This window comes from Eublepharis macularius, chromosome 2 (genome assembly GCF_028583425.1).
Source record: "Eublepharis macularius isolate TG4126 chromosome 2, MPM_Emac_v1.0, whole genome shotgun sequence".
In the NCBI taxonomy this organism is placed as follows: domain Eukaryota; kingdom Metazoa; phylum Chordata; class Lepidosauria; order Squamata; family Eublepharidae; genus Eublepharis; species Eublepharis macularius.
Window position 1 is genome coordinate 179,107 of NC_072791.1, and position 21,416 is coordinate 200,522.

Consider the following 21,416-nt stretch of genomic DNA (forward strand, 5'->3'; position numbering starts at 1 on the left):
CGTTCACCAGCCTGGCTTCTGGTGACAGGAAGAGGGTTCGCAAGACTCTCTTTCCTGAGGCAGCTGCTGGAGGGCCACCCCCAACCCGGGTGCGTGAGGCAGGGGCTGGCACTGGGCAGGGGCCTGCTGCTGAGGCTCCTCCTCCTCCAGTGGTTGCGAGCCAGCTGCTGGAGGAGGGGCAGCATGTGGTGTCTCCTGGGATGGGCGCGGAGCACATGACTTTCCCTGCGCTCCCGCTCACCCCAGGAACCCGGAGGATGTTGGAGGAACTGCCCGTGAGACCCCCCCTGGGGCGGTCCACCCCAGTTTCCTCTGAGGCCAGCAGCAGGCCTCTCGCGGCTGTGCAGGAGGAGAGGACGCGGGAGGAAGAGGCAGAGACTGTGGTGGAAGAGCCCACATCTCTGCCCCTTCAGCCTCGTCCATCCCCACCTGCCCGGCCGAGAGTGGGACACGGTGTGTCCGGCCAGAGCACCTCACAGGAGGTGCCGCAGGGTGGTCCCGAACGCGCTTCTCCTGGGAAGCGTGGGATGCCCTTTTCCTCCGAAATCTGGAAGCACTTCCAGACAACGGAGGATCCCCGAGCAGCCCTGTGCCTGCATTGTAGGCAGCGCGTCAGCCGTGGCAAAGATGTGTGGCATCTCTCCACGTCTGGGATGAGGTACCATATGAAGAGGCACCACCAGGCGGTGCTTCTTCGGGAGGAGGGTTCGAGTGGCGCCGCACGGCCGCCAGCTAGCCAGAAGGAGGCAGGCTCCTCTGGTGCTCTCCCCCCAAGGGTACCTGCAGGAAAGGGACGCCAAGCCTCTCTCCCGGAGATGCTTGGTATGCAGGGCGCTAGTGTGCCCAGAGAGGGGATCCGGAGGGCGAGCAGGCGCATCACGCGCCACATCGTCAACATGATAGCAGTGGATGGGCAACCGTATTCCGTAGTTGAAGACTTCGGCTTCTCAGGGCTGCTCCAAGATTGCTTTCCCTGGTACGCCGTCCCTGCTCGCACGTCGTTGAGCAGATCGGTGGTGCCCTCGTTTTACAGGGCTGCCAGGGATCATGTGAAGGCACAGCTGTCCCGGGTTGCCGGGAGAACTGTGCACTTCACATCGGACATCTGGACCTGCCCAAGTGTGCAGCAAGCGTACCTCTCGCTTACTGCTCACTGGTGGGAACCCGAGTCGGTTCTGGGTGGGGGCCGGGGGGAGGTGCCTAGCACAGCTAGACAGGGAAGGATGCGAGACCGCCAGGCCGGCTACTGCAAGGCCTTGCTTCACGCCGAGGTGCTCGACGTGTCCCACACGGCGGAGAACATCGCTGCCACCTTAAGGAGACAGTTGGACGAGTGGATAGGCCAGGGACCCGCCACCGTGGGATGCATGGTGACGGACGGTGGCAAGAACATGAGGGCAGCGGCGCATCTAGTGAGCCGAGAGAGCGTCTACTGTGCCGCTCACAAGCTTCACCTAGTGGTGAGAGATGCGCTGGGGTTGGGCTCCTCGAAGGAACCCGTGGATACCCGGACCCGTGAACTCCAGTTACTTGTCCAGAAATGTCGGAGGCTCACGGGTCACTTCTCGCGCAGCGTGAAGGCCACGCACGAACTGCGCCAGACACAGGTCAGGACAGGTGTGCCAGAGCACGCTCTGATCACTGACGTCAGCACTCGCTGGAACTCCACCTGCGCCATGCTTGAGCGCTTGGTGGAGCAGCAGGCCGCACTCCACGCGTGGCTCTCCGAGCACCGCGGTGCGAGTCAGGTGGGTGAGTTCAACCGGGAGGATTGGCTCACCATCACCCAGACAGTGGAGGTCCTGAAGCCCTTCAAGGACTTCACTGTGGCGGTCTCGTCAGACACGGCGACCCTCGGTCTGGTCATTCCCCTGGTGCACACGCTCCAGAGGAATCTGGCCACCCTTGCAGACCGGGTCGCGCCCCGTGCTGACCTTGTTCCAGCGGTGCGCGCATTAGTGAGAAGGCTGCAGCAGGGCATAGCTGCCAGGCTAACTCCTCTCACTAAGGAAGAGTCATACATGTTGGCGACCATGTGTGACCCGCGCATAAAGGGCACTTTCGCCGAGCGGGACGGGAACCTCACCCAAGCCAGAGACGGGCTCTGCTCTTGGGTGAGGCGCAGGCAGGCCAAGAGGGGACGCCTGTCGACAGGGGGGACGCAAGAGGGGCCCTGCCGTGCGGGTCCCTCTGACGCCCCCTCTGCGCAGGCCCCCCCCGAGGCCACCACCGGAGTGCCGATGGAGATGGAGATGCTCCGGTGGGCCCTCGTCCCCTCTGGGGTCGTGAGGACCGTGAGAGAGGATCCGGCGGAGGCGATGGTCAGGGACTACCTCGCGGAGCCCTGCGAGTCGCTCTCCACCGATCCGCTCAGCTACTGGGCCAGGAAGGAGTCGGTCTGGCCGGACCTCTCCCTCGAGGCGCAGCGGCTGCTCTCATGCCCTCCGACGAGCGTGGAGAGCGAGCGCGTCTTTTCACATGCGGGCGACATTGTCGGCCCACATCGCACTCGCCTTCTCCCATGGAGAGTCGAGCAGTTGACCTTCCTGAAGGTCAACTCTCGCCTCTTCGATTTCTCAGGACTGGACTTCCAGAGTGACTGAGGTGAGCCCAACTTGTGGCCTGCATCCTCTATGAGTCCAATCCTTTGGAATCGCGCTCTCCCCTGTATAAAACCCTGTATATACAGTTAAAACCGGCCAGTAGAGGGAGGGTGGTTAGGAACCAGTGGCAAAGGGAAAACACCCAGCAATTTGAAAGCCCCCCCCCCAGGGTATTCAAAACATCTCCCATCACTGAGACATACCCTGTGGGACCAAATTTATTATGAAAAATAATGCCCCAGAAACATGGATTGCTACTGGAGGGAGAAACAGGTTAGATAGGGATTGCTTAGGTGTTTTTATCAGATGAAATCATTGTAAAAAAAATTGTAGAAGAATTGTTGTACTGTTTTTTGAAAGTTGATGTTCTGTTCATGTAAAAAAAAGGAAAAAAAACCAAAAAAAAATGTTGTGATTATGTTTTTTAAAAGTTGATGTTCTGTTCATGTAAAAAAAAGGAAAAAAAACCCAAAAAAATGTTGTGATTATGTTTTTTAAAAGTTGATGTTCTGTTCATGTAAAAAAAAGGAAAAAAACCCAAAAAAAAATGTTGTGCTTATGTTTTTTAAAAGTTGATGTTCTGTTCATGTAAAAAAAAGGAAAAAAAACCCAAAAAAATGTTGTGATTATGTTTTTTAAAAGTTGATGTTCTGTTCATGTAAAAAAAAGGAAAAAAACCCAAAAAAAAATGTTGTGCTTATGTTTTTTAAAAGTTGATGTTCAGTTCATGTTTAAAAAAAAAAATTTGATGTTAATGTTGGGTTTGCATGGTTGGGGGATGCGGGAAGAGTGGTGGATGGGCACCGGCCAATGATGATCTCTCACAGATGTTCCCAGGTAAATTCTGAGGCTGGTGTGGGGGTGGGGGGAGACCTCTGCAGAACTGCTCCAGAAATACCATTGTCCAGTGCCTTGGAAGTGCCCAGTTCAGCTTTGTGTGTCTGAACTGAAAGCACAGCCACAGGAAATGACATAGGTTCTGCTGGACCCTGTTGCAGTGGTTCCCCCCCATTAAGTCGTTTTATGGAGGGAGAGTTGTATTAGGCTGGTAGTTATTATGATCATCTTCTGTTTCCATGCCCTGTTGTGCCCGCTCACTATGTAACCTGTTGTAATGTTCAAAACTTTACTGTTTGTCCATTTCAAAAAAAAAATTGTGTTTAAGATTCTCTGATGTGTAGTTAATTGTGTTGTGTTGTGCTATGAGGGACAATAAGTGTAATATGTTGTGATTTGTTGACCACTTGTAATTTGAAAATGAGAAAATAAAGGTTTTTTAAACTTAATGATTTTGTGTCTGTGTTCCCTTCTTTGATGGGAGGTTGGTTCCCAGCATGGGGAACAATGGGGCAGGCTGGCCAGCCTGTTCCTGGGGTACTCGGTGTGGGGCAGCTGAGGGTGGTTTTGGTTCTGAGAGGGGCTGAGTGGAGGATTTGGGTCTGTGTGTGGCAGCTGGGGTGGGGGAACTGGGTTTGTGTGGGGCTGAAAGGAGTGGACTATGGGGGATGAGAGCACTGGTCGTCCCTTTTGCCCAAGTAGGCCCCTGCTACTGTCCTGGTGTGGGCTTCCATGCCTCTATCAGTTGCTGGCCCTCCTTTGCCATCTTTTTCAGAAATTTTCCTAGGGCTGCCAAACTCCTGGTTGGGCTTGAGTTCAGGTTAGAGAGAGTAGTTCCCTACAGATAAACTGGCTGCTTCCAAGGGCAATCTCTTTAGAGGGCAAATGCGGACCATGGATTCTGGGGGAGATCCCTACTCAGATTTTCCTTTGCACAAGTCCCACCCCCAAATTGCCAGTAACTTCCAAGGCCAGAGTTTGCCACCCCAGAGAGATCCCGTTCCCACCCTCTTAGCCTTGGCATGAAAGTTGTAGCCACCATGGAACGCTTCCAGGTTCCTGATTCCAAGCCCAATGACACCAATGTAAGACAATCCAGACCTCCATCAAAAATGGATTTTAAGTAGCAGTGGGATTGGGCTGCATTTCAGTCATTCACATATCTGGTTGTGTTCCCAAACATTTAGCTTATGGTTTTTTAAATCGGCGTATGGCACTTAAGGACACTTTTAAATGGTTCTAAAAACATATTTTTATTATGAAGTATTTAATGTGGCATTGATCAAGGGCAGGCCTTTTGGCCAAATGAGCAGTATCAGTACAGTAAAATTTAGACAAAGCTCATAGGAGGAAAAAACATTCACACTGTGAAGTGGGAAGAAAGTTTCAATTTACATGTACCATGGACTCCGAAAAAGACATGTCCAGACCAAATCAGGCCTGCTTTCTCCCTTGAAGATATCAATTGATGATAGTGCTTATGTCACATCATGAGAAGACAAGGTTCACTAGAAAAGACAATAATGCTAAGAAAAATTGAAGGCAGTAGGGAAAAGAAGAATACCCTAGATGTGGTAGATTGACTTCGGTTTGCAATACATGGACAAGGTTTTTGGGATACTGTGGAGCTCAATATAATTCTAAAGTACACCACAAGTGATTTGAATGCATAAAACATACAGACACATACACATAAAATGTATATACCCCCTCCCCACCAAATTAAAGGTTTATCTTATGCCCCGGTTTTCTCCCCCATGGGAACCTAGAGTGGTTTACACATTGCTGTTCTCCCTTGATTTGTTTCACCCTCATCACAACCAGGCTAACAATAGACAGCTGCTCCATGCCTCACATTGGAGTGACTCCACCGATGGCCTTCTTAGTTGTATGAGGGGGTGGAGGGGGGGGGAGGAAGGAAACAACGCACTCCTGCCCACTCTATCTGGGGCCTAGGTTGCCAAATTGCTTGGCCTTGGCAAGGAGCCAGTGGTGGGGCGGCACTGGTTCTGGGGCCCCGTCAAGAACATTTGTCCAGGGCCCCAAAATCACCTAGACTGCCTCTGGAAAACACAACACAATTGTTTACTTAGGCTGAGCCAAGAACATCCATCAAGCCTACAAGGCACAGAATCAGAGTCTGCCAGATTCTAGACCAACTCTCTAGCCATTGCACTACAGTGGATATCTAAAAATTGTTCATACCCCCACCAGCAACTTGAACATTTTTCTCCAAAAGGCACACAACTTGGCTGGGTCTCAAAAAGGACTATGATGCATGGGCCTGTCAATGCATACTGGTACTAAGGCTCTGGCCGGGGGGAGGGGGGCATTGTGCCAATGCCACCCTGGCTTTGGAAGGGGACAGTAAAATAGAAGAAATAATCTAGCTTCAGTGCCTCCCCCCCTTCTCTCTCTCTCTCTCTCTCTCTATAATGTGAGTGAAAACATTACTATACCATCACTGAAGCCTACAGGATACATAGGGTCTGTTCACACACGCATGATCATTTAATGGCAATGCTCTGGCATGATGATGTCTGTTCTAGGAAGTGATGTGATCATCACACAAGGCTGGGGAGCACGCACAATTCACAGCAGGCAGATTTGGGCCACAAGGGATCCTGCTTTGGCCTGCAGGGCCCAAATCAGCCCACTGCAAAGCACAGGCATACTCTCAGGGCAGCCAGATGACATCAGTGACATCACGGCAGCAGCCCCTGGAGCGTACCTTGAAGGCTCATTCACTGACTTTCCCCCTTCGGGGTGATAGGTGAGAGTGGGGGATCCCCCACCAAGGGGAAACGGATCACTAATTGTGTCTGAGGTTGTGGAAATCAAATGGGTCATATTGCTTCTGTCTTTGAGGGACTTACATGCACATTATATTTAACTCCAGATTTCTTGATTGTCAAGGAATGCATGTGGTGGGGGGTGGGGGGAAGGGTGGGAGAAGGGCCCCTGAGGGTGAGGGTGGCATTTGGCATGCAAAATGCCACCCCTGGCAAGACAAGCCTCTCCCAGCTGTCAGTGGTAGAGATGAGAGCAGAGCACCTACTTGGGGAGGCCATGAAATGGCCCCCCCAAGTGGGAGCAGGCTGAGCCTTGGTGGGGGGATGGGAGGAAGGGTGGGAGAAGGGCCCCAGAGGGTTGGGGGGGGGATTTTGTTGCAGTGGTTCCCCCCCATTAAGTCGTTTTATGGAGGGAGAGTTGTATTAGGCTGGTAGTTATTATGATCATCTTCTGTTTCCATGCCCTGTTGTGCCCGCTCACTATGTGACCTGTTGTAATGTTCAAAACTTTACTGTTTGTCCATTTCAAAAAAAAAAATGTGTTTAAGATTCTCTGATGTGTAGTTAATTGTGTTGTGTTGTGCTATGAGGGACAATAAGTGTAATATGTTGTGATTTGTTGACCACTTGTAATTTGAAAATGAGAAAATAAAGGTTTTTTAAACTTAATGATTGTGTGTCTGTGTTCCCTTCTTTGATGGGAGGTTGGTTCCCAGCATAGGGAACAATGGGGCAGGCTGGCCAGCCTTCTCTGCGGGTGGTGGGGGGGTCAGGGGGGTGGTTGTCTGTGTGCCAGGGCAGGTGCTCTTTCCCAGGGACGATTTGGCACTGCCACCATTGTGGCACCCCTTGTCTGTGCAGAACTGCCCTGGGAAAGAGAGTTTAGGGGTTCCCAAAAGGGGAGGGCAGGCCAGCCTGTTCCTGGGGTTATGGTGGGTGTGGGGCAGGTGGGGGTTGATTTGGGTCTGTGAGGGGCTACTGGGGGGATTTGGGTCTGTGTGTGGCAGCTGGGGGGGAATTGGGTTTGTGTGGGGCTGTGAAGGGTGGACTTTAGGGGCTGAGAGCACCTACTTGGGGAGGCCATGAAATGGCCCCCCCAAGTGGGAGCAGGCTGAGCCTTGGTGGGGGGTGGGAGGAGGGGTGGGAGAAGGGCCCCAGAGGGTTGGGGGGCATTTTGCATGCAAAATGCCACCCCTGGCAACACAAGCCTCCCCCAGCTGTCAGTGGTAGAGATTAGAGCACCTACTTGGGGAGGCCATGAAATGGCCCCCCCAAGTGGGAGCAGGCTGAGCCTCGGTGGGGGGTGGGAGGAGGGGTGGGAGAAGGGCCCCTGAGGGCTGGGGGGCATTTTGCATGCAAAATGCCACCCCTGGCAAAGGAAGCCTGCTTCTTCATTTTTTCCCCATAGGAAATAATGAAGAAGATGCTCCTTTATGGGAGGATGGGGGGACCTGCTTTGGGGGGCCATAACATGGCCCCCCAAAGTCCAATCTGTCTGAAACTTGGGTGGGTGTTAGAGAAGGGTTAGAGGAAGGTCCCCACCAATTTTGGGCTTATTTGGTGGGAAAATGCCTCCTCCAGGCGTCCTGAAAGACGGAGGCATTTTCCCAGCAAAATAACCCGAAAGAATCCCGAAAGAATGCCGAAATAATGCCGAATCCCGAATCCCGAAAGAGATTCTTGTTTCGGCATTCGGCTAATGCCGGTAGAGAATCTTGTTTCGGGTAATCCCGAAACAAGAAAGCCGAAAGTTTTTTCCTTGCACACCCCTAGAAGTTAGCATAATCTGTGGGATTTGGGCAGCAGTGGTAGTATATTAACCTCTTTGGAAAGACTGTTTGGAAGATGATACAATTGCAGACAAGGAGAGTAACCTTGCCAAGATGTGTGTGAGGAAATTACAAGTAGGCTGAGAGGATCTCAACTAATGTATGGGCTGAAACACGGTGGGGTTGTACTTCAGATATGTAAGTCCCAAGTCTTGAAAGCCCAGGGCTTTAAAGGTCGTACCCAGGACCTTGAAATGAACCTGGAAACAAGGAGCTACTGAAGCTGGTTTAAAATGAGCTTTACTTATCAGATATATCAGAAGGTGACCCGCAGCAATTTGTACCAACTGAAGCTTCCAAAATGACAGCCCCACACAGGCAGCCCCACACAGAATGTGTTATAGCTAGGGTTGCTATCTCTGCCCTGGGAAATTTCTGAAGATAACAACAACAACATTTGATTTATACACCACCCTTCAGGACAACTTAACACCCACTCAGAGCAGTTTATAAAGTGTGTTATTATTATCCTCATGACAATCACCCTGTGAGGTGGGTGGAGCTGAGAGAGCTCTGAGAGAGCTGTGACTGACCCAAGGTCACCCAGCTGGCTTCAAGCTGAGGAGTGGGGAGTCATACCTAGTTCTCTAGATTAGAGTCCTACTACTTTTAACTAGACATGGGCATGGAACAAAAAAAAAAAACCCACAACGAACCAGGAACCATGGAACTGGACCAGTTACGAACCAGTTTGTGGTTCATGGGGTTTAAATTCCCCTACAGCAGCAGGGGAAGGGGCATTTAACAGTTTAAAGGACCCTTTCCTGCCTTGCAAGCAGCAGGTCCCTTTAAACTGCCCAAACCCCAGCCCCCCTACCCCCTACCCCCTATCCCCTACCCCCCAGCCCCATTCCCAGCCCCACACTTACCTTATCCTGCAGTGCAGTCCTTCCTCTCCTCCCAGGAGGAGCAGGAAGGCCATTTTCAGGCTCTTCTACCACCCTGGGGGCCTGCAGGGTGACGGAAGAGGCTGAAAATGACCTTCCTGCCCTTCAAATGGCTGCTGTGGCGGCCATTTGAGGGGCAGGGAAGCCAAAAACAGCCTCCCTGCCCCTTAAATGGTTGCTGCAGCAGACATTTGAGGGGTAAGAAGGCCGTTTTTGGCCTCATCCATTCCCCTGCAGGCCCCCATGACAGCAGAAGAGGCCAAAAACGACCTTCCCACCCCGCCTGGGAGTAGAGGAAGGACGCTGCACTGCAGGATAAGGTAAGTGTGGGGCTGGGGGATGGGTGGGTAGGGGGGCTGGGGTTTGGGCAGTTTAAAGAGCCCTGCCATAGCAGGTCCTTTTAAACTATCAGCTGGCAGGCGGCAGGGGGGAAACCCTGAGGAAATTGCCATTTAAACTGCCCCTGTAAATATGACCCAACGAACCAGCATGGAAAGGAGCTTCCACGAACCCTGGTTCGCGAACCCTGAACCGGTCTGGTTTGTGGGGTTTTTTGGGTTGTATTTAGGTTTGTGCCCATCTCTACTTTTAACCACCACCAAACTTGGAGGTGGTACCTGTGGAGGGGCATTTGGGGGAGGAATTTAACCTAAATGGAATACCATAGAATTTTCCTTCTAAAGATGCTGTTTTCTCCAGGAAAACTGATCTCTGTAGTCTGAATATGAGTTGTAATTCCAGGAGAACCTCAGCCCCTACCTGGAAGTTGGCAACCCTTGTATTGTAATCTTGCTGATCCCCTAAAAGTTCACCTCTCCATGAGAAAACAGACATCCTGCATCACTGCCTGACCACTGTGGTGAAATGACTAAAAACAAACAAATTGAAATTGAACCCAAATAAGACAGAAGTGATGCTTGTTGGGAAGGCAGAGCTCTTGAAAGACATAGTGCTCCCCACTTTTGATGGAGTCTGTCTGACTCTTTCAGACTCAGTTAAGAGCCTAGGGGTTATACTGGATCCAGCGCTACTAGTAGAAAAACAAGTTAAGGCAGCCACAAAAACCGCCTTTTACAACTTCACTGTAGCCTGGAAGATGGCTTCTTACCTTGGCATGGCTGACCTGGCCCCCTGGATCCATGCTGGGGTAACCATCAAGACTTGACTATTGTAATGCACTATACATAGGTCTCCTATCCAAGTTAACTAGGAGATTACAGTTGGTGCAAAACACTGTGGCGTGACTGTTATCAGGAGTGAGCAGGACCATGAACATCACCTCCATTCTTCAGTCACTCCATTGGCTACCTATCAGCTACCGTGCTCAATTCAAGGTATTGGTTATCACATACAAAGCTCTCCAGCATACCTACGGGACTTCCTCCCTCCCTATGCTCCTGCATGGCAGCATCACTCATCTGAACAAGGTCTCCTACAGGTGTCACCCTGCACATGGGTGAAATCAACAACAGCTCGTACACAGGCTTTCTCTGTGGTGGCCCCTGTCCTGTGGAACAACCTGCCTGAGGAGGTCAGGAGAGTCCCAACTCTCCTAGCTTTCACAAACAATGCAAAACCGAAATATTCAATAAGTCTTTTGTATTGTAGGGAAGGGGGTCTCAGATGCTTTGATAATGAGTTCACTATGCTGCCTTACATACTACCTGTTGCCTTAAATATGTGCTCCTATGAACTACTTGTGCTTCGTGTTGTCTCATGTCAGCCCTAGAATTGCTTATGTTCTGTTTCAGCATTTCTTCAACTCTGAATTGGATTCTTACTAATGCTATGTCTTTGTAAACTTGTGTTTATTTACACTATTGTTTATGGAAATGCCCTTGATATAGAATGTATGAATCTCGCACTGTGCCTTGAATCTCAGTGAAAAAGGCAGACTATAAATGACATTGAGGAGGAGGAGGAGAAGGAGGAGGAGGAGGATGGAAGAATTCAGCGCTCACTCCAAAACATACCGCAGCATGCGGTATTCTTTGAGTAATTTTGTTTTATTTTTAAATTTTTATTTGGGTAATTTTGTTGTGGCAAACTATGGTACAAACAGTATCCATTTAACCCCCACAACTTTTGCTTCTCCTAAAACTGAAGGGATCCATATCTCTGTCCTACATGGTCATAGATCCAGAGGAGTTACCCCTGTTAGTCAGTAGTAGCAAAATAGTAAAGTGTCCAGTAGCACTTTTAAGGCTAACTTTATTGTAGCATAAGCTTTTGAGAGCCTCAGCTCTCTTTGTCAGATGCATGTGACAAAGAGATGCATCTGATGATGAGAGCTGTGGCTCTTGAAAGCTTATGCTACAATAAAGTTGGTTATTCTTAAAGGTGCTATTGGACTCTTTACTATTCTGTCCTACATGGAATCCAACCACTACTCAACATTGCAGTAGGCACAGTCTCTTGACCCCTACAAATCAAACTCTAACTCTTATTGATTTTCAACAGGCCAACAACGCTACACTCAGGAAGCCAGAAGTATGTGATAGATTATACTTATATTTCATGAACCTCCTACAACTTTTTCACTGCAGCCAATGCAGCCAACAAAATATATTATCCCTTTCTTGTATATCTGTAGAGTTCCCAAAACATATTTTGTAATTCACTATTGTCAATGTTGTAACTTTGCAAGAACACCTAACTTTTTTTTTTCATCCTTAAAAATATTTTAGCACTCATTCCCTTGAAAAAAAAATATTGCTAATCTTTCTGCAATTCTTCTAACCTTTCAGAATTCCTACAGGTGTAACAACTGATCAGGCATCTCTAAAGCATCTCAGTTTTGCTTTCAGCAGAAAAAAATAGAACTGTTCAAAATTCCATCAGAAATGGAGTATGAATCCCCCCTGCCATTTTTACCTTAGGAGGGGCCTCCAAATCTGCCTTGCTATTTGGTGGGTACTGTGAAATTAGATAGCTGCTCTATTAAATATAATGTGAAACTGAAAATGGATGGCATGGTGCTCTTTTATCCTATCTCAGAAGAATTCCGGTGACAAAGGACATGGGCACTCTTTTCTTGAATACCATACAATTTCCTGGATAATCCTTTGAAAGATAGATGCTAGAAGGAAGTCATCACCTGAACCTACTTCAGGGGAGGTTCAAAGTTAAAATGGAGGGGAGGAAAAAGACAAACTGCTTCGGGATCCATTGGGGAGGAAGGTGGAGTATAAATGCAGTAAATAAATAAATTCACTTGATCTTCAGGCTATGAATCCCCATAAGAACTACAAAGTGATTGTGGAATGGAATGTTAATATCTATCTTGGAAATGTTTCTCTTCTGCAGGCAGAAAGTAAATGAAGCAGCAAGGATTAGTCTTCAGGACACACTTCAGCCATATTTGATTTTATCAATTAATTATTTAATGTTTTTATATACAGCCATGGAATCTTCCAGTAATCTTTAGTGAGCTATTGGGAGTTTGTTGTATCAATAATGGCTTCCAGAATATTAGCTTTCTTTTGTTTTGCTGCATGCCCTCACAAGTAAGGGGTCCTTGGTGGTCTTTTTATTTCAATGGGTTTTAAAGAAGTAAGACAATATATAAGATATATTGTTGAAGGCTTTCACAGCTGGAGAACGATGGTTGTTGTGGATTTTCCAGGCTGTATCGAAGACCATGGCAATACAGCCTGGAAAATCCACAACAATATATAAGATGTGTGCATGCATGTGTATATGAATAGGTTGTGAACCAGCTTTTGAAAATAGAGTAGTTCATAATGCTATATAGCAGTATAATTGCTAAGCTACTGGTCTGCATGTCAGCGGAAATAAAAATAGGTGGTTATTCTGAACTCTAAGGTCAAGACAAGCTTGGGTCTTGACAAACATTAAAATTATAAGACATTTTCAAAAAAGTCAGACAAAACATTATAGATGATTGGCTCTTCTGCTAGCCACAAATATTTCAGTTTGGGAATTTAGGACAATTCTCAAAGCATTCTATTTCTATCAGGTGTAAACAATAGACTGCACACAGTGGCTTTTTCAAACAAATTGAACAGAGGCCTGAGTAGTCTTGATGATTCACAGCTTGGTGTTTTTTTCCTATACTGTCTGCCAAAGGAAAGGAAATAATTAAACCACTCAGATTTATTAACGTAAAGAAAACTGAGAGGAAAGGAATACTTGGGACAAAGTACATTAAGGTATTATTTAATGAGGAAAGTAACTATTAAGAGGAAACCGGAATCATCATCTTCATCTTCATTGAAACAGAAAGCTGGAATGGACCCCAAGGGTCATCAAGTCCAACTCCTGGAGCAATGCAGGAAATTCACAGCTGCTTTCCTCACACTTCTCCAGTGCCCCCTGCTTGATGCCTAGAGGAAGGCAAAAAAATCCCAGGATCCCTTGCCAATCTGGCCTGGAGGAAAATTCCTTCCTGACCCCGAAGTGGCGATTGGCATTACCCTGGGCACATAAGAAAGGGCCATGACAGCCGAGTGCTGGTTCATCACTTCCTGCCTCCTCCTCCTTTTTTCTGTTACTACTATTACTATTAACTGGCACTGTTGGATTGTTATAAATTGACATGGAGTCATGCTCTTCTAATGTCTACAGTATGTTAATGTGCATACTCCTACGAAAGGAATGATATATACAGGATTAGTATCCTCCAACTACCTTTGATTTCTCAGTCCCTGGGATTGGATTGGAGGCAGCCATTTGGGTCCAAAAGATTGATGACACCACATGCCTTCATCTGCTCATATCAAAGTGCCATTTTGTGCAAGCTCATCTTGAAGTTTTTTATGATGGTTGCTACCATAATTCAAGAAATTGCATTAGAGCAGCTGTATGAGATAACTGAACAGCGGGGACCCACCTGGGTAGGACAGGTCAAACAAAGGTACAAGGCTACAAGTGTCTATATACCAATGCCCAAAGTATGGGTAATAAGAAAAAAGAGCTTGAGCTTCTATTGCAAACAGAGGGCTACAATATAGTAGGAATTACTGAGACATGGTGGGATGATTTCCATGACTGGAATGTGCGAGTGGAGGGGTGTGAGTTGTTCAAGAAAAACCGGAAGGGTAGAAGAGGAGGTGGAGTGGCATTGTATGTGAGGAGACGACTTGATTGTCAAGAAGTTATGGAGAATGGGGCAGACAGCCTGGTGGAAAGCATATGGGTGGAAATAAGGGGAGGAAGGACAAAAGGTATTATTGTTGGAGTCTGCTACAGACCACCTGAATAGCGAGAAGAGAGTATCCAGACATCAGAACCTTGTAATTATGAGTGACTTCAACTTCCCCAATGTGTGCTGGGATACAGGCTCAGCAAAGCATCATGAATCATGCAATTTCCTGACCTGCCTGGCAGATAACTTCCTTTTTCAGAAGGTGGAGGAAGCTACAAGGGGCTCGGCCATACTAGACTTGATATTAACCAACAGGGAAGAATTGGTAGATGAGATGAAGGTGGTAGGGACCTTAGGGGGAAGTGACCATGTCCTCCCTGAATTCCAGTTGCTGTGGGGGGCTAAGGAAGTTCATAGCCAGACTCGTAGGTTAGATTTTCGTAGGGCCAACTTGGATGAACTCAGAGGCTTGATGAGAGTCATTCTGTGGGGGAGTGTGCTGGAAGGGAAAGGAGCGAGTGAAAGGTGGGCCCTTCTCAAACATGAGCTTTTGCAAGCTCAAGCCCTCACTATCCTAGCAAGATGGAAACACGGTAAGGGCTCCAAGAAACCAATGTGAATGACCAGAGAGCTCCAGAATAAGCTAAGGGAGAAAAAGGCAATGTTCAGGAAATGGAAAGAAGGACAGACCTCTAAAGAGGAATATATGAGGGTAACTAGGTACTATAGATCAGCCATCAGAGAAGCCAAAGCTCAGTATGAGCTGGGTCTGGCCAGGAGGGCTCGCTACAATAAGAAAAACTTCTACAGATATGTGAGAAGCAAACACAAGGTAAAAGAGGCAATTGGACCACTGTTGGGAGTAGATGGGGAAACTCTGATGCAGGACAGAGAAAAAACAGACAGGCTTAAGGACTTTTTTCCTCTGTTTTCTCCCTGAAGAGAACTTGGGCCCATCTAGAGATGGTAGAAGACATAACAGGACACCTGGGTGGCTAGTTGACATTGACAAAGAGGTTGTGGAAAGGCACTTGGCTGCACTGGACAAATAAAAATCCCCTGGGCCAGATGGTGTGCACCCAAGAGTGCTCAAAGAACATTCTAGAGAACTTGCAGAGCCTCTGTCCATCATCTTCAAGGCCTCCTGGAGGACTGTGGATGTGCCACAAGATTGGAGAAGAGCGAATGTTATCCTAATCTTTAAGAAAGGGAAGAAGGATGACCCGGGAAACTACAGGCCAATCAGTCTGACTTCTGTTGCTGGGAAAATATTAGAACAGATTTTAAAGGGATCAATCTGTAAGCATCTGAAGGACCACTCGGTGATCCAGGGAAGTCAGCATGGTCTTATTCCTAACACATCTTGCCAGACCAACCTGGTTTCCTTCTTTGATCGAGGGACCAGCTTACTGGATTGGGGGAACTCTGTTGACGTGATTTATCTGGATTTCAGTAAAGCTTTTGATAAGGTCCCCCATGACATTCTGATGGGCAAACTGGAAGACTGTGGACTGGACTATAGGACAGTTTGGTGGATAGGGAACTGGTTAGAGGACCGCACTCAAAGAGTGGTGGTCAACGGCGTTTCATCAGATTGGAGGGAGGTGTCCAGTGGGGTGCCGCAGGGCTCGGTTTTGGGCCTGGTACTTTTCAATATCTTTATCAACGATCTGGATGAAGGAGTGGAAGGGCTGCTCATTAAATTTGCTGATGATACCAAATTGGGAGCGGTAGCAAGCACCCAAGAAGATAGAATTAAAATTCAACAAGACCTGAATACTCTGGAGAAGTGGGCAGCTGTGAATAGGATGCAATTCAACAAAGACAAGTGCACAGTATTACATCTGGGCCACAAAAATGGGAAGCACAAATACTGGATGGGGGATACACTTCTGGGCAGTAGTATATGTGAAAGGGATATATTGGGGTAAGAGTGGACTGTAAACGGAATATGAGCAGTCAGTGTGATGTGGTGGCAAAAAAGGCTAATTCAATCTTGGGTTGTATCAAAGGGGCCATAGCATTGAAATCGCAGGAGGTCATAGCCCCTCTCTATACTGCCTTGGTCAGGCCACACCTGGAGTATTGTGTGCAGTTCTGGAGGCCTCACTTCAAAAAGGATGTGGACAAAATCGAGAGGGTGCAGAGGAGAGCGACGAGGATGATCAGGGGTCTGGAGCCTGAGCCCTACGAGGAAAGGCTGAGGGCCTTGGGAATGTTTAGTTTGGAGAAGAGGAGATTGAGGGGGGACATGATTGTTCTCTTTAAATATTTGAAAGGCTGTCATTTGGAGGAGGGCAAAGAGCTGTTCCAGTTGGCAGCAGAGGGTAGGTGTCATAGTACAGCCTGAGCTTGACGAGTCCTCAGAGGAGGAGGAGCTGGAACAGCTGACGCTTGCTGACAGCCTTGCTCCTCCTGAGGAGGAGCAGCCTGCCTCCCAGCAGCCGACCACAGCTGACCGGTCAGATGCTGAATCCCAGCCAGAAGCTCCCCTTTCCCACCCAGAGCCACCAGCCCAGACGCAGCCAGCTTCCTTATCCCCTCCAACATCTCCAGACTATCGAGAGCAACGTCGGCGTAGCAGGGACAGAAGAGACTTACAGACCCGACGTCAATCTGCACGCCTCTGGGCTCTGAACAGGCCAGCCTTCTCAGAGGAAGGAGGGGCTTCAGAGGAGGAGACTTGAAGCAGCTGTGCGAGCTGACTGAATACTCTCAGAGTATAAAAGCCAAAGGGAGGGCTCCTTTCAGCGTGGCTTCAATGAGTTCTCTAAGCTGCTACTGTACTGCCTGTGTTTGCTCCTTGGAACTGTCTCTCTGACCTCCGACCCAGCCTGTCCTCGACTACTCCCTTGATTTATGGACTTTGCACATTCCTTGCCTTGCCAGCTGGACCTCGTTACCTGTCAGCAGCACTCTGCAGACTCGGCAGCCACTGGAAGCAGGACAGTAGGACCCGAAGCAGTGGGCTTAAATTACATGCACAAAGGTACCGGCTGGATATTAGGAAAAACTTTTTCATGGTCAGAGTATTTCAAAAGTGGAATCAGCTGCCTAGGGAGGTGGTGAGCTCCCCCTCACTGGCTGTTTTCAAGAAGAGGCTGGATGAATACTTGTCAGAGATGCTTTAGGCTGATCCTGCACTGGGCAGGGGGTTGGACTAGATGGTCTGTATGGCTCCTTCCAACTCTATGATTCTATTATTCGATGAACTTCTATGAAATCCATTCACTCCAAATAGTGACTCAGGGCCAAGCTACAAGTGATGAATGACACAGGTTGGATGCTTGTCAGCTTCCCTCAAGTTTTGATGGGAAATGTAGGCAGCTTGGTGGAATGTTGGCCAAGTGACAGTTGAAAAGTCCATTGGACAGCAGTCAGAGAGCCAAGCTGCAAGACCAGGATTCCTACATTTCCCATCAAAACTTGAGGGAAGCTGAAAAGTGCCAACCTGTGTCAGTCGTTACTTGTAGCTTGGTTCCAAGTTTCCATGGCAGAGTGGGGTTTTGAATCTGGGTCTCCCAGACTGTCTACACCACCACACGGTCTCTCCTGTGTTCTGGAGAGATGGCATACAATTTTCTAAATAATAAATAAATAATCAACAAATAAAATCTTAATAGTCACTTAAGGGAGTAAGTTTTCTTTAGCAGAATAAGTGCTAAATAGTGGAGTGGAGGCAATTAAAGAAGCAAAGTAATTTATATAGGAACTAACATTTTGAGGGGTGGTGTCAGGCTATGGATGACAGGATATGGTAGACAGATCCCTGGACCATTGCAGCAAGACACAGGTTCTTGGTTAAATGGCTTTTATTCAGAAATCAAATCATTTCCATATATATGTCCATAGAACTACTCAGAAGCAAGGTAAGCCTCTAAGCAGCAAGACTAAAAGTTGACAGGAATGACATTATGTGAGAGAGACTTCTCTTTTAACATTCAAGTCTGCTCTTTCCCCCCCTCCCAATCATAAACAAGATTTGGTGCTTTTCTTGTGTGAGAACAATTCACATATTTGTAATATCAAGTTGAGTCACTAGGAAGCAAGACATAGCAAAGTCTGAGAGGGCGTATAAGGTCAGAAACACTGGAAGCTATTACAGTTCATTAGATAAGCACCTGTGAAGGCCTGTGAAAGAAATAGTTATGACTAGACATGGGCATGAACCAAAAAAAATTAATGAACCCATGGTTCGTGGTTCGGTGCCGCCAACGAAACCGAAGTCGCAAACCGCAACAAACCTTTCCCACTGATGAACCAGTTCGAGGTTCATGGTTCGTGGGCGTCAGAATGGCTTCTGTTGGACTTAGAGAGCCCATATTCCCAGGTAGTGTTTAGCAGGCTCTCCTCCAGCCAGCACCCAAGTTGGAGTGCCCATGGCTACAGAACACCCCCCTCCCTCCCCCAGGTGTCTTCTCCCAGGTTGTAACCACTTTGCAGCTCCATGGTTGGAAGGAAGACCAGCTGATCAAGGTAAGCTGGGCTTCGATTTGGGTTTCCAGGTCGACAGAAGGAGTGCAGACAGAGTTCAGGCATTCCCCCGGCTCCGTTTCCAAGGGAATTGATTGATGGTGCCTGACTGGCTTCACAAACCGTGGAAGAATGCACCGAACCAGGCCTCTTATGAATGCTGGTTCGTTGGCCATGGACACTCATGAACTGCTGGATCGTGAATGGACGATCGGGCAGTTCGTGGGTTTTTTACGTTCGTAATGCGGTTCATGCCCATGTCTAGTTATGACATTGGTAAAATGACATCGAGTTACAGCAGGATACATTGGTTCAGCACAAAAGGATCATTAAAATTGGCAGGGATGGGGTTTGGACATGACAGGTGGGGACGGAGCTAAGCATCCTTAGCCATAGGAGTTTCTAGACATTGCATATTCCAACAGTCTGAGTAGGTAAAACAACGTGGAAGGATTAAAGCTCCTCCCCCTTCTTTTATGGAATGGCTTTGAATCAACACCATTTAAACTGGGTGGGGAGGAAGAGAATGACATTCTGAATAATATGTAGGTTTCAAAGAATAGATTAAATATTTATGACAGAATCAGTGCACTTAAAAAAAAAATGTAATGATTACCTTAGTAAGATGGTGTACCTTCTCTGGCACCAAGCATGTTTGATCTGCCTTCAGGCAATTTTAATAGTAATTTAAAAGTGCTCAGTGCTCATCACTTTATGGCAGGCGCTCATTTCAAGACATTACATAAAACGATATGAAGCTCTTAAATCCTCATCTCAAAATACATTAGTGTTTCCTGCTTAAGCATTTATAGCGGCAGACCTCTCCAGTTTGTAAAATGTGGGCCCGTTGATGAAAACAGCCTAGGCATAGGCCTTCTCTGGGGGTGGGTTAGTCTCTCCTTCACCCTCCAGACACAAGAATGTATGTCTCCATTTAATAATGGGTTGAATTGAATTGTCATCGTTTTATCTTTCTCATGCTCCAGCTGCTAAATTGCAATAGGTTGATGCATGGAAGTTATATCATATTTGCCAATTTGGGGACGTATTACGGTACCCTGAATGAAAATATGAACAGGTCATACTTTTTTCTCTGTGTGAGAAGGCAGCCAAATATATTAATCTCTGGTCTTGAAAGTAAACCTTTGAAATACAAATATGTAAATAGAGTGAAGGACTGGATATTTACTTTGAAATTAGCATATGAATTAATAAAAAAAAATTATCTCACCAAATGTTCAAAACGGTTCCTTTGATTCCTTGGCCGCTATTTCATGGTGCCATTCTTTTTCTCTCTCTACTATTTTTCTTCCATCTCATTTGTTCTCAGTACTTTTTAATATAATTGGCTGCTGCAACCAGCACAATTTAGTTTAGGGCATTCCATGATGGCATTACATTAGATGTAGCAGCACTGTAGGGTCACCAATAAAAAAGGCACCCTGATAAAATTTCAGTGAAGGCAAATGAGGCTATGGGCCTCATCTGTAGAAGAAAATCATCTGTAGATGTAGCAGAGTTGGCTTTAACGAAACACAAAACAAATCTAAAACAACATGAATATGGGAGCAATCCTAAGCAGGTCTACTCAAAATCAAGTCCCTAACAGTGAAATCCTAAACAGAGTTACTCCAGTCTAAGCCCATTGAAATCAATGGTCTTAGACTAGAGTAACTCTGGTTAGGATTTCACAGTTAGTAAATGAGGCTTACTCCCGGGAAGGTGTCCTTAAGATTGCAGTCTATGTTTATGATAAATGTCAAAATCTGCCAAGAGTGAAAGCCACATTCAACATCATTAATGCAAAACGGAGGGCCAAACTACATTATATATATTTTTAATGAGCGCAATCTGGTAGCATTCCAAGCACACACAGTTCCAAAGTTATGCAAATATCACCCCATGTGGGCTGTCTTAACTGCAGGGAAAACTCTCCTCCCTCCCCAAACCATTGTCCTAAATCAAATCTGCTCTTGGGAGCTTTAAAAGCAGCATTCCTTGCAGCTGTTTTGTAACTGAAATGAATCCAGACCCAAGCCATTGAAAATGTATTGTGTAGTTTGGCTGCAAGTAAGTACTTTAGGCATGAACTTAATGGTCACTGACTACTATTTTGCTTGATTCAGTTGTCTAGCAATACATAGGCAACTGTGCTGCCTATTTTTTTTTAAGAAAAGAGAAACGGAATCAAGAAAATATTAATCAGACAAATAACCTATGTTTTGCTCTTATGCATATGCATCGATAAATTGATAAACACCAAAACAGTCACCCGTGCACACACAAAATGCATATGAGAGCCAGTTTAGTGCAGCTGTTAAGAGCGGCAGGATTCTAAACTGGAGAACCCGATTTGATTCCTCACTCATCTACTTGAAGCCAGTCATTGAGTCAGTCACAGCTTCTCAGAGCTCTCCCAGTCCCACCCACCTCACAGGATGATTGTTGGGAGGATAATAATAACACATTTTGTAAACCACTTTGAGTGGGCATTAAGTTGTCTTGGTGGTATATAAATCAAATGTTGTTATGTATATCAGACTCATATTCTTGTGACTCTAATCCATAATTTAAAAATATCTAGTGACACCAACCCAGACAAAGCATATTATAAACTCGGTATAAACAGAGGGTTGAATCCATTAAATTCCATGCTATGGGATCAGGAAATTCCTCTTCCTGCTGAAAACCCCTGATTTGCCACCTTAACATTCTGCAAGGTTCCTTGTTCAACAAGATCCAGAGGAGTAACCATGTTAGTCTGTAGTAGCAAAATAGAAAAGAGTCCTGTAGCACCTTTAAGACTAACCAACTTTACTGTAGCATAAGCTTTCGAGAATCACAATTCTCTTCATCAGATGCATGGAGGGTAAGAAGAAACTGGTCAG